Raw genomic sequence first — 13771 nt, 5'->3', positions numbered from 1 at the left:
GATTCCTTGACACTAGGCCCATTCATTCAGCCTATCAATCAACTTTATTATAATTATTGATCAATTAAAAAAGGAGAAAAAAGGAAAAATTCTGAGACAGGAAATAACAATTGGAACAAAGCTGATTATTTATAAAACTGATGTAGTGAAAGTGCAAAACATTTTACAAAGAGTAAAACCAAACTTTATTCAGAGAAATAAAATCACATTGATTGGACACCAGTTACTGCAACCAGAATGAATCTGGGTGGCTTGGAAATCTGACTAGAGGGGAAATTATTAGCTATGATTGAGCATCTTTGTATTAAGGGCAATGTAACAACATGTGCCTTGTTTTAATAACTTCAATAACTTCTTCCTTATTGAAACTGGATATTCTCAGATTCCCCTCAAGAATAGCTGTCAGAAGACCATTAAATCTTGCCAAAGTTAGGACTCCTCTGAGAATTGGACACAATTAAACAAAAGGAATAATGGTTTGAATATCTTGCTGGCTTGGAAAAGGCTCAGGAACCTATCTTTAGGTAGGGCAGCAATACTGCATCCAAAGAAATAGAAGATTCAGTCTCCTTGGCCACTTTCTGGCTCTGCCGTTATTTTATATGTGGTTGTGGTTGATGGATGTCAATATTCTATAAGAGTGACATTTATAGAGACTTTCATCAGTAGTCTGGTTTGGGCTTCAGTACAAAACATTTCAAAAAATGTTTGGCCTCTGAATATGAGTTTATTTTTAAAGCACCAGCTTAATACCAAACCAGATCATATATTTACAGTGTCCTTAACTGACAGGCTGTAGATGAGGAGAATCAGAGAGCTTGGTAAGCGTTTCAGGTTAATTCCCACCATATCTTGCTCTTTATCACAGCCAGTGACCCATCTCACATTATCTGTATGGGCCTGCTAAGTTTAACACTTTTCAAACAACACCTAGTATTTGTGACAAATCAAAATAAACAGCAAGTTTTACCCATGAGAAAAGAAGGGGGGGCAGTAAATGTGTAGAGCAGGAGGTACCATTAAGGAAATTTGGGTAGGAGGACAGGGTTAGGGAAGCAAGATGGTGTGTGTGTGTGTGTGTGTGTGTGTATGTAAAGTCTTCTAGAATATGGATAGAGCTTTAGATTGTGGGAAAATAAATCATACAAGTAGGCTTTGGAAGTATTGTCTGTTATGATGGCTGTACAAGTGAGTTGATAGAAAATATTTTATACCTGTAAAAAGAAGCACACAGGGAACTATGGAAAAAAAACAGTTGGAAAACTAAGGATCCATTCCTACCCAAGCTTCATAATATTACACCAGTGAGTGAAAATTCATCACGAGAAAATACTGCAATAAAAAAATGTAGTACATGCTTGAAATACATCTTGAGAAAATACTACAATAAAAGAAGTTTAGATGGTTTTAATTGGTAAGTATTTTGGAAGAGAAAATATTATGCCTACACAAAAAGGAATCATAATCTAGCCAAAGTTACGTGTTCCCACTGTAATCAGGAGCTTAAAATTGCTAAATTTGGGTTGCACTCTAGATTTTTGCAGGTGCAAGAAAAGGGCACATATTAGTCAGAAAGATGAAAACACTGTCATCTTCACATACATACATATCTTCATTAAATATAATTCTCCTTCACATATTTTTTTCATTTAGGAAATGATTAAATAATAACTAAGTACTTATACTGCATCTCTGATCATTGTTTGAAAAGTACCAAACTTCGTAGCTTGTCAAAATAAGCCAAAATAAGAAATGTTTGAAGCAAGAACATGGTCTACTATTGTGTTCTTATATAACACACTCCCACTTAATTGGAAGTGCAAGAAAACTTTAGTTTCCCCATCAAAGATTCATGTCCAACATCTGCCAAGAAACACCAGATTCAGCCTGAAATCCTCTATTCCTTATTCAAGATACAAAACAAAGGGCAGCTACAGTAGATCACTCAATGTCCATGAAACAAAACCTACTCCATGCAAGTTCAGGACAGCACATTTAGGAATAATTTGTAGCCTTTAAAATCTTTTGGGACTATTAGCTCTTGTGTTCCAAATATGGTTAACTGTAATGAATCATAGCATCAATTTATTGATATATACTTGTCTGCATATACATATCTTGTGTGCTTTTATTTTTTGTTTTTCTGCTTTTCCTATTTTTCTTTTATAAGTTTGTGTATTCTTTTTCTTTGCAGAAAATTAAATACTGTTAAGTGCTATTTGTTATTTGTTAGCAATAATAAAAGAGGTGACTATAAAAATTCAACTCAGAGTAAACCCCAATATTTGTAGTGAATGTGCCTCTTTGCACTGCCTAGAAAGAAAAAATGCCTCTGTTTTCAAGAGAAGGCAGAAAGCCACTTAGCTTTATGACACATATTTAGAGCAGGGACTACAAAAGACGGGTCTAGAATGGCAATCAAATCTGGAGTCACAGGTTGTTTAAACTGTCTGACCTGCTACCTTCTCCAGCTTATAGTATCTCAAAACCCAACTTGTTTGTTTATTAGATTTATATGGTCACCCATCTTACCAAAGGTGACTGCGGGTGGTGTGCAATAATCCAAAAATGTAATAGAATAATGCATATATAAAAACAATCATATAATTATAGGATTACATTATATATTGTATAATTTATATGTATATGTTATTAAAACCAAAAGGGATAAACCTAACCAAACCTTGGGGGCGGGAGGGAAAGTTATATCTACAGCCATATTAAATTGCAGTATATGAGAAGATAACCACAGGTTTACAGTTCACAGATAGTCCTTGAGTTACAACCACCACTGAGACTAGAGATTCCATTGCTAAGAAGGCAGTTGTTAAATGAATCATGCCTGATTTTAAATCTTTATTATCAAAACTGTTAAGTGAATCATGCAGTCATTAAGCCAATCCTTTCCCTCACTGACTGTGCTTGTCAGAAACTGGCTGGGAAGATCACAAATGATGATCACACAACCCCAGGATGCTGCAACCATCCTAAATGCATGTCATTTGCCAAACATCAGAACTTTGATTGTGTGACTCTGGTCATAAGTGCAAGGACTTTTATCTCTATGGTTATAACCTCTGAATGTAAGTAGAGAACCACCTTGAAGAAGTCAAACTCTTAGCCAAACAATGGTTTACTTCAAGCCTCCACAGCTCACTGCTAACTTTGTTCAAATTCAAAACATTTATGTGATCTGAAAATAAACCAGAGTATTTTTTTTATAATTCCCAACAACTATGTAACTTCAGCAATTCAGACATGCAAAATATAAAAGGAGAAACCAATGTAAAATTTCACGGGGGGAGGGGGGAGACATACCTTATTTACAAGAGGTCCAAGATGTGTGATAGTCCCTTTCTATGACTGTGCAACACTCTCTTCAGGGTCTGCTGCCTTTCTGACATCGCTCATTTCAGTTGAAGCCCAAAGGATTTCTATGGGATTTATCATGCCACCCATGCAGTTTTTTCAGATCAGGAAGCAGAAGTAGCCAGGGAGGCTGCAAAATAATGGAGAGAACAGAGTAACAGGAAAACAACAGCTGCAGCTACATCCTTTGCCCTTGAAAAGAACAAGTAGTCGTTTGTTGTTGTTTTTTTAAAAAAAATGGAATATAGATAATTTTGGATTCAAACACCAAAACCTGCTTTGGAGCATGTCAGGAAAGATACAGCTGTTTTAAAGAGCTGCAGGCAAGATTTTGCCCAAATATGTCTTGACACAAGTTTTTTTCTATGCAGGCCACAGTGAGAAGATGAAAGGGCAGATTTTCTTTTGTGACATCTCAATGTTTATGGCAGTGGTCTTCAAACTTGACCCTTTTATGACTTGTGGATTTCAACTCCCAGAATCCCTCAGCCAGCATGCCTGGCTGAGGAATTCTGGGAGTTGAAGTCTACAAGTCATAAAAGGGCCAAGTTTGAAGACCCCTGGTCTATGGGATCATTGCTTCCCCATGGATGTCCTTAACTGCTGATGCTATGTAAGCTTCCTCACAAATTCTGAAGCACATTTTTGCTTTTGAATTCAAAATGCTACATAGCCCTCTCCTGGATGAAATTAGAGTAGAATTTCATAACATTCCCTATATTAAACAAAAACTTCCAGTGCTTTAAAAATTGACCCTCACGCAATAATTACATAAAAAGAGCCGTGGTGGCACAGTGGTTGGAATGCAGGACCACAGCCTAACTCACTACTCACTGCCAGGAGTTCAACCCTGAGCAGCTCAAGGTTGACTCAGTCTTACATCCTTCTGAGGTTGGTAAAATGAGGACCCAGGACCCAGATTGTTGGGGCCAATATGCTGACTCTGTAAAAACTACTTGGAGAGGGCTGTAAAGCACTATGAAGCGGTATATAAGTCTAAGTGCTAAGTGCTATAAACTATTATATAAAATAACACTCTGAATTTAAATTTATTTTTCACCCTTGATCATGTGGTACCAAACAGAAGATCCATTTAATAGACCATCAGGCTTCCCACAGAAGCCAGATTTTTTAAAAAAAATGCAACAGAGAAATCCACTAAGAATACCTGAATGCTGCAATCTTCCTCCAACAACTCAGTGTGAAATTAAGCCTTCTGATTCAGTTTAGGTAGTGATAATCTAGATGATCTCTAGACGACATCAGCAGCATTACAAGAAAGCCTTCTTTGCTGCCATGTAGTGGTCATCTCAAATTTTTGCAGCCCAACTCTGGTAGCCCCAATTGTGTCTCATGAATTACCTGCCATCATTATTCTTTTTTATGATGGACTCTACAGGAAGAGAAACAAGCTGCCCTTTTCTCTTAGAGTTTGCTGTATTTAGAATTTCTTCTGTAGGACCAAGATAATTTTTCATCAGGGAGGAACAATATATTGTTGTTTTTAAAAAATGTTAGTATGCCCTTTAAAATGTTATCACAATACATCTTTACTCAACTTTCTCCTTTTCTCTCATATTTGTACAGTCAAATTGGGAGATTAACTTTAAAATGTTTGCAGTGTTGTTGTTGTTTTTGTGGAAGTTTCTCCTATGCTATACATATAATGTATTGTTCTCATTCTATACAATCACGGTTAAGCACAACCAATTTGGCAAGCTATTTTCCCCAATAGTATACAGTTATTTTTCTGCAGATTACAGTATTCATATTTTCATCTTTAGTTTTGGTTCAGAAAAAGTGAAAGATAAGGACTTTCTGTTTTATATGCAGACTGAGGAACTGTAAATTAAATACCAATTAAAGTGTCAACTACATTTCTGCATATCCCTACAATATAGTCAGTGATTTTTAATGGAAGGAAGGAAGGAAAATACCAGTCATCAACCTGAACACCTTCTCTTAGAGCTCAGCATGGCTTTTTCTTATATTTCATTTGTTTCTTTAGTATATTTATATTCTGATTCTATCCCACCATATTCAAAGCACAATGTCAATGCACTGAGAGAATATATCCAGTTCATCAAAATAGCATAGCACAGGGGTCTTCAAACTTGGCCCATTTATGACTTGTGGACTTCAACTCCCAGAATTCCTCAGCCAGCATGCCTGGCTGAGAAATTCTGGGAGTTGAAGTCCACAAGTCATAAAAGGGCCAAGTTTGAAGACCCCTGGCATAGCACATAAGTAGTGACCAATTCCAAACTGCTTTGCTTAAAAAAAAAAAAAAAAAAGGTGCTTTATCATATTCCTTGGATTAACATGCTTTAATTTGAAATGGTTTGTCAGTTTCACAAGCATCAGTTTAATTTTCTCTGGCTTCATCAGTTTTTATTAGCAAATCTCTAACCTAGGGGTGTCAAACTGCCGGCCCATGGGACGGATGTGTCATGGCGAAACCGCGCCCACCCCATTGCCGGCAATGGGAAAAAAAGTCATGATATGTCGTGACATGTCATGTGACATTGCGAGTTTGACACCCCTGCTCTAACCCATCATTTCAGAAGAGGAGGGTTTTATTTTTTTTGAATGGATGTAAAGAACTTTAATATGCAGTGTCAAGCCAATCATTGAACTTCTAGTGGGAATTAGAACAAGTCTTCAACATTAACAATGCAGTTCTACTGACTTAAACATTTGTTTTAATTAGTTCTGATTGTGCATTACCTGTATAATGTCATAGCACTGCCTCCCTAACCTGAGTGCTCTTAACTTATATGGATTTCAACCCCCAGAATTCCCACCAAGTATGGCCATCGCTGTTTATGGGTGGGAGTTGAAGTCCATACATCTAGAGGGCAGTTAAGTGGCATTGCTATACCTTAATTCACTTTTAGGGAAAGTGACAATATCATATCTAAAAGGTTCAGGTACAAAAAAGCTAAAGGAAACTTAAATTGGACCTGCCAATCTAGAGAATGAGTAGAGACCATCAAAAACTCAAATTCTAAGCAGCTAATTAAGAACAGGAAGGTCTCACTGCTGACCTTTAAAGATATCACATAAAGATATGTGATATGTTATTTTGAATATATATTAGTAAGAAAAATGATATGCATTGACTAACTGATACTGCTTGCTATTATTGTTTAGTACATTTACTACAATTATTTATTACTATATCAACTATTGTTAATTGAACATATGTACCCGGACAGTAGTCTGTTTGCTGAAGATTGAAAATGTTATTGGGGGATAACCCCAATGTTGTTCCTAACCTTGTCCTCATCCCAAGCCTGATCCTAACCCCACCCTAAACCTTAATCCCTATCCCGATCCTATTCTATCCCTAACCCTATAAAATTCAATAAAATCTTTAAAAAAAAAACTCAAATTCTAAGCAACTAATTAAGAACAGGAAGGTCTCACTGCTGATCTTTTAAAGATCAGCTGTATTTTCTTTTTGTCTTGAGAAATGAGGACAAAATAGAGGGCATCTTTTTTCAGATTGGAAATAATAATAATAATAATAATAATAATAATAACAACAACAACAACAACAACAACAACAACATAACACCCCGGACTTAACAATTGTCAATAAGAAAGACAAAAAAGTCTGGATAGTGGACGTGGGAGTGCCTGGAGACAGCAGAATCTACGAGAAAGAACTGGAGAAGATAACAAAATACAAAGACCTACAAATAGAAATAGAAAGACTGTGGCAAAAGCAAGCAAGGGTAGTACCAATAGTAATAGGCGCCTTGGGTGCAATCCCAAAACAACTGGAGCACCACTTGAACACCATTGGCATTGACAAATTTGCCATTAGTCAATTGCAAAAGGTGGCCTTACTAGGAACTGCTTCCATCTTGCGACGATATCTGTAATACCATCAAACATCCACATCTGCCTATCCCAGGTCCTTGGTAAGGACTCGATAGACAAAATGCCAAATCCAGTCTGAACATCTGGCTGACTGTGCGATGATCCATAATAATAATAATAATAATAATAATAATAATAATAATAATAATAATAATAATAATAATAATAATAATAATAATAATAATAATAGTAATAGTAATAGTAATAGTAATAATAATAATAATAATAATAATAATAATTCAAATCTGGAGAAGGTTTGAGGAATGTGAAGAAAATAGCAATAGGGAATAAAGGCATGTGATGTGAATTTGTGTCTTTTTGTTTACATTATGTGTGGGCTTGAGTTTTTCTATCCTGAATTCTATTTAGGTCTATCTGCTTTATACAATATGTGTGTGTGGATATAAATTTCTACATGAAAGAGAAGTCAAGGAGTTAAAGTTTGCAGATCATTATCATATTTTCATTCACACCCCCACTTTTCCTATCATCTTCAACTTCCTTTCACCTTAATCCACCTGGTGTGTTCTTCTTGAATCAGTACTTTTATTCCAATTTACTAGGTATAGAAAAGTAATCTATAGAAAAGTATGTAGAAAAGTTTTTTTTTTAATTTTCTTCCTCCTGATAAGCAAAGCACAGATTGATTTTCTGTGGAATGAGGTGAAAGAAGGCAACAGTTTCTCCCTTATAATATGAGAATGTGAAAGATGTAAAAACCCCTTAGGGAAGCAGGGGGTCCAATACATGACATTCCCAGGCAGGCGTGTTCTTGTATGTAGCTTGTTCCTTTACATGGTGGCCAACAGGGAGACAGAACACTAACAATTACTTTTTTGTTTAATTAGCACCAAAAATTTAGTGAACTCTTCAGTTCCTTGAATCAACTGTTCATTTGTTGGGGAGAAGTTTTGTTTTGTTTTCTGTTTTCTCGCTTGGGATGTCTCTTTGGACTAAACATTCCTTTTTAATGCTAAAAATGATTTCCTTTCTTTTCTTCTTTCTGTCTTATATTCAAACCACAGACATGGTATAGCTATGTAGGAGAGAAGGTACAGTCAGAAGCAAAGTTTTACAGAATGCCAATTCTGCTGAGGAGAAATGAGAAATCGGGATGTTGAGCCAAGGAAAGCACCAACAAAGTCAAGTAATAGTTGCCTGAGAGCATGTAAGCTGAGGAGTGAGATGCAGAGTATAGTATGAATTGGGTGAATGCACAGCAAAGCCAGAATTAAAAATATACTGCTTGATTGGCTGTATGTCTAGAAAAGGATCTCCAAAGACCAGAGAAATAGCTCCCAGTGACAACTTTTCTTGAGTTTAAAGAAAATGGATGAAAATCATATTAGAACTCCTCCTTCCCTAGAATCATATCTGAGACCAGCCAGCTTGAGAGACAAGTTAATATTTCTGAGTTGGATGCCTACTATGAGGTACAGAAATGTGACACAAACCTAATCATAATCTGAGAATTGGTGGAGACTGATTCATCACCCCACAAAGGAGAAGAGGCATGATAGGTAGTTAAAGATGGACTTTTCTTCAGAGAGTATCTCCTGGTGGGCAAGGAAGAAATATAGGACAGTTTGTAGCATTTATCCAGTTTCACCTAAGGCTGCTAAGCCTGGCTCATGACCACCCAAGTTGACATGTGGGAGTGAATAAAACCAGAGACTTCTACTAAGGATATGGGAAAGATGTTAAATGCTTATGTGAAATCCTGTGACATGGGGAATTGCCATGGGAAGACTAAATGTATGCCTTAACATCCATTTCCAATAACAAAGATTCCCTTCCAGAGAGTGGTGACAGCTACTGTGGGGCCAATCCATCCAGAGACAAGCAGCATGTCTCAGCATGAGTACATTATGACCTTGAGCCAGATTGATGCCAAGTCCATGAATCAGTCTTTAATGGATCTATCTGCTGGAACAACCTCACCAATTGAGGGTTCTACAGATGCTGGCATGAACTTGTCAGGAATAATAACAAACCTTTGGACTGCATGTGGGGTTGAACATGTAGTGTTAGTCCAATATCATCATCAAGTAAATGGCCTGTAGAAAGATGAATTAAATTTTGGAAACCATGTTAATGAATAATTGAGTAAATTGCAGTTAACAATTTACTTACCAGGTAATTACCATATCCAAAACTTGATTCTTTACTTTTAAATTAGTTCAGCAGCATCCGTGAAAAATAAGAAAACCTCCAACTCAGATAAATACTCTGGACATTACATACATTACATACCTGCAGAACTCCTTTGATGGCAAATTTACAGTCTCTTTGTAACAAAAATATTAAGGTATGCATGAGGCCTTTCATAATCTACTTAACAAAACTAACAGTGATCTTCAATGGAAGAACTGCCACCATATTTGATTTTCCATTCCAGTAATGTACCAGACAAGAATCACCTTCAAAAACAAATTCTAACACTTTTATATCCATGTAATGTAATCTTAGATTGAAATTTGTGTTCCCTTTCTACTTCAGTCTTATGCTTTCCACTGTCACCACCTAAGCTGCTAAGACAATAGAGTCTTCATCTTTTTGTTATAGGTACTTCTAAACAATCCATCAGATAGGTGTCCAGTTTTGGGAGTGCAAGGTGGTCTATGTGGCACACAGAAATTTATTTATTTAGAGACAATATCTATTGTTGCACATCTAGCCTATGAACTCTGGGTGGATAACAAAAAACAAACAAACCAGGCTACAATGGTTATAAAACCCTAACCAAGGGATCATAGAATAAATCTGGTGACACAAACCATACCTATGTTTGGCTTATCTATTAACCTTTGCCTGAGGGAAAACCCAGGTATTATGAAAGACCAAGAGGGGAAGTGCCTTCCGTGTAGTTAGAGTTTTGTACCCCAAAACCTGATCACCAGTCCTTGTCCAGCAACTTGAGGCAGCCCATTGTGCTTAAAAGCAGAACCAACTCAGAAAGCTGTGCTGATCGTTTTTAGTTCAAAGGATCTAGCACAATCCTTGGAGGTCGACACATGATACAAAAGCTGCAAAAGCCAGATGGGTGACCTTGGGCCAGTCATACTCTTTCACCTCACAGAGTGGTTGTTGTGAGGGGAAATAGGAGGAGGAAGGGATATTAAGTATGCTTGCCACCTTGAGTTATTGAAGGAAGGAAGGAAGGGAGGGAGGGAGGGAGGGAGGGAGGGAGGGAGGGAGGGAGAAAAGAAGGAAGAAGGAAGGAAAGGGAGAGAGAGAGAGAGAGAGAAAGGAAGGAAGGAAGGAAGGAAGGAAGGAAGGAAGGAAGGAAGAAAAAGAAAGAAAGCACACTATGAACTATTTTATGTTATATCTGTTTATTATATTGATAACCCATCTATTATCTTGGCACTTAGGGCAACCTACATGGAAATTTCCTTTCCCTTTGAAATACATTGGGGGAAAAGAGACAAAATTGAGCCAAAGTCATCCAGTGAGTTTCCCATTGCTCATGTTACCATCTTTATTTTCCTTTATTTTCTTTTCGCCCTTTTGGGGAAAAGTTATATGAGTCCACTTCTAGAATGCTGCTCATCTATAACTTTGATAGCAGAAGTGCAGTTTTGTTTTTGTTGTTGTTTTGTTAGGATAATTGCATGTAGAAAATTTGATTGGTTCAAATCATGATTTGGCAAATGAAAAATCAGTCAGATTCTTCTCAGATGAACTTGCAAACTGAAGCCATTTATTTCCCCCCCCCCCTCACAATAATGTGGAGGTCAAGGAACGGCTGTAATTTTTTTCTACTTGACAAAATTTTATTAAATTTCAGACATCCCTTTTGTTTAAGAACATCAAGCCTGCAAATTTAAGATAATGTGTGCGTACATATGTACAACTACGTATACTAAACACTTTTAAAATATTGTAGATTTTCCCCATTTTTTGTATGTCTGCCTACCTTGGCTCATATATTTCTGGGCAAACTTTATTAAAATCTGCTGAGACTTTTCCTGAAGAGACCAACTCTGCAAAGTTCCACATGAATTGTTCACCTTCGTTCTTTAGATTATTTTTTTAAGGATACATTTATCTCACTCTGAGATTTCTTATGCATATGATATTCAACCTACAAATGACCCCAGTTAAGAAACCTGCACAATTTCAGAAGAGTAAATCAAAGAGTTAGTGAATTAGGATGAATGAAAATCAGTTTAATTTTATTGTTTGTTTTCTCCTATATTGGCACCAAAGTCATGGGAAGTGCAGTAGTCAGTGATGGATGTGGGCCAAACAATTGAAATGAAGCATTTGTATAATTCCTCATTTGCACACTTTCAAGAACGTAAGTACAGTAGATGTGTTTTAAAGTCTCTTCTCAACAAGAAAAAGGATGGTTCAAAACAGATAAATTCTGTTTGTATACAATGGCCACTGCTCCCCCACCCCTCTCTCTTTTCTTAATAGGATTTGGTGTTTCTGTGTCTGCAGTGTAGAAAAAGGAAACAAAAGCACTGAGGACAATTGGAAGATGTTTAGTTGTGCTGCTAAAATTAATATAGATCTGAACTAAATGACTTCTCCTGGATATTCTATTTCTTTTCCCAGCATTATGTCCCCACCAGTCTTACTTCTTGTTCTCTACTTCACATATATTTCTATGGATCTTGTGCAGTTCCATGTATGAAGCAGAATAGGGATTGGATAAGATGGTTTCAAATATCTCTTCTACCTCTTATGTTCTACAGTCCCATCTTCTGACAAAAAGCCTTGGCTGAAATCTCCCATCGATGGAAACTCTAACACAGACATGTTAAACACAAGGCCCGGGGGGCCGGATGCAGCCCGCGAAGTGGTTTCATGTGGCCCACGAAGCCATCCTGGAAACAGTGAGGAAACAGCCCCCGCTGCCTTGGCCCTAGCCCAGGCCAGCCAGGAGCCAATGTATAATTTTGTGGTGGCCATCTACACTGAAACGTGTTCAGTCTTAGCTCCACAAGGCCATCTGGAAACAGCAAGGAACCAGCCCCAGCTGTGTCGGCCCCGCCCCCTGGGTGCATGCTGGAGAGGTATCACCCTTTGTGAGGAATGAAGAAATGCACCATCGCTTGGAAGTGGCCAGCAAATGGCCCTCACCTACTTCACATATCCGGCTTGATGGACTCTGCCCTGGTCCCACCCCTTTCTGCCAGAGACCCTCAGATCTGTCCCACTCCTGTCCAGGCCCCCACAGGCACCCTTGATGCAAATGATGTAGAGCTGGCCATGCCCACCCAGTAGGCCACACCCACTCCATCCACGCCCACCCGGTAGGCCACACCCCTCCCCCAGGGCAACCGCAATGCTGATGCGGCCCTCAGTGAAATTGAGTTTGACACCCCTGCTCTAACAATACTTCCAGAAAACTGAGTCTCCAAAGTAAATGTAAACATAAAATCTCCTTCAAGTAGAGTTTGATTTCTGAATATTACATGGTGATTACTAGTCTTACATTTCAAGGATGCAGGAGTATCTTCGGCGTCCAGGGCATCTTTTATCTAACTCAACCTTTCCCAACCTGGCACCCACCCAAATGTCTTGGGACTATAGCTTCCAAAATTAACAGCTGAGGTGGCCAATGAAGTTGCTCTGTAAGGCTAGCCAGTAATTTAATTCTCCAAGTTCTCTCAATTTTTTGCCCAAAGGTTGTGCTATTACTACTGAAGACCGGAAAAAAAAACCCAAAGCAAAACAAAAAGACAACCCAAATATATTGTTATTGATCCAGCTCACTCAGCAGTCTGCAATCTCCTCCAGGATAAAGAAGTTCATCCAAAGAAATGCAATTTCCAGTTACCAAAGATCGCTTGTCTAACCAGACATGTCTCCTCTCCTCTTAATTGAATTGTTTCGATTGCCATTTAGACAACGCAAAGGGAGGACCTTTCTCCGTGCAAATGGAGAAGGAGGGAGAGCCAGAAATTGATCTGGGGCAGGGGTAGGCAACCTTGGCTCTTTTATGACTCGTGGACTTCAACTCCCAGAATTCCTGAGCCAGCTTGGCTGGCTCAGGAATTCTGGGAGTTGAAGTCCACGAGTCATAAAAGAGCCAAGGTTGCCTACCCCTGATCTGGGGTCTGTGTTCCACATGGGGGCAGGGAAATTTGCAGCTATTGAATCCGAGGAATAGGTAAGATGAGAAACGGAATATACATGAGCATCACAAAGCACTTCCAATTGCCTTCTTCCCTTCCAATATTGTAGGGAACTAATACATGCACCTTAATAAAAATGTTTTTTATAGAAGCCAACACTTGCAATGCAAGCATTATGTTCTCTGAGTCTTCTCAGAACTACATTCTATGGCGTTCAATCCAGTTATTTGATTTGGGAGCTCTCTCCCATTGACAGGTAAGATTTGATGCCAAATGAATAACACACCTGAGAACTCATCTAGGCAGCAAAAGGGCTCTCTTCCTAACTGAACCAAGATGTATTTATTGCTCATTTAGTTCTCTATTTCCATGACACATGGCACCACAAACTAGAGCCACCATCCTTTCCCACAATTCTCTTA

This window comes from Protobothrops mucrosquamatus, unplaced genomic scaffold (genome assembly GCF_001527695.2).
Source record: "Protobothrops mucrosquamatus isolate PMUCROS unplaced genomic scaffold, P.Mucros_1.0 scaffold1017, whole genome shotgun sequence".
NCBI lineage: Eukaryota > Metazoa > Chordata > Lepidosauria > Squamata > Viperidae > Protobothrops > Protobothrops mucrosquamatus.
This window is presented reverse-complemented; position numbering follows the sequence as displayed.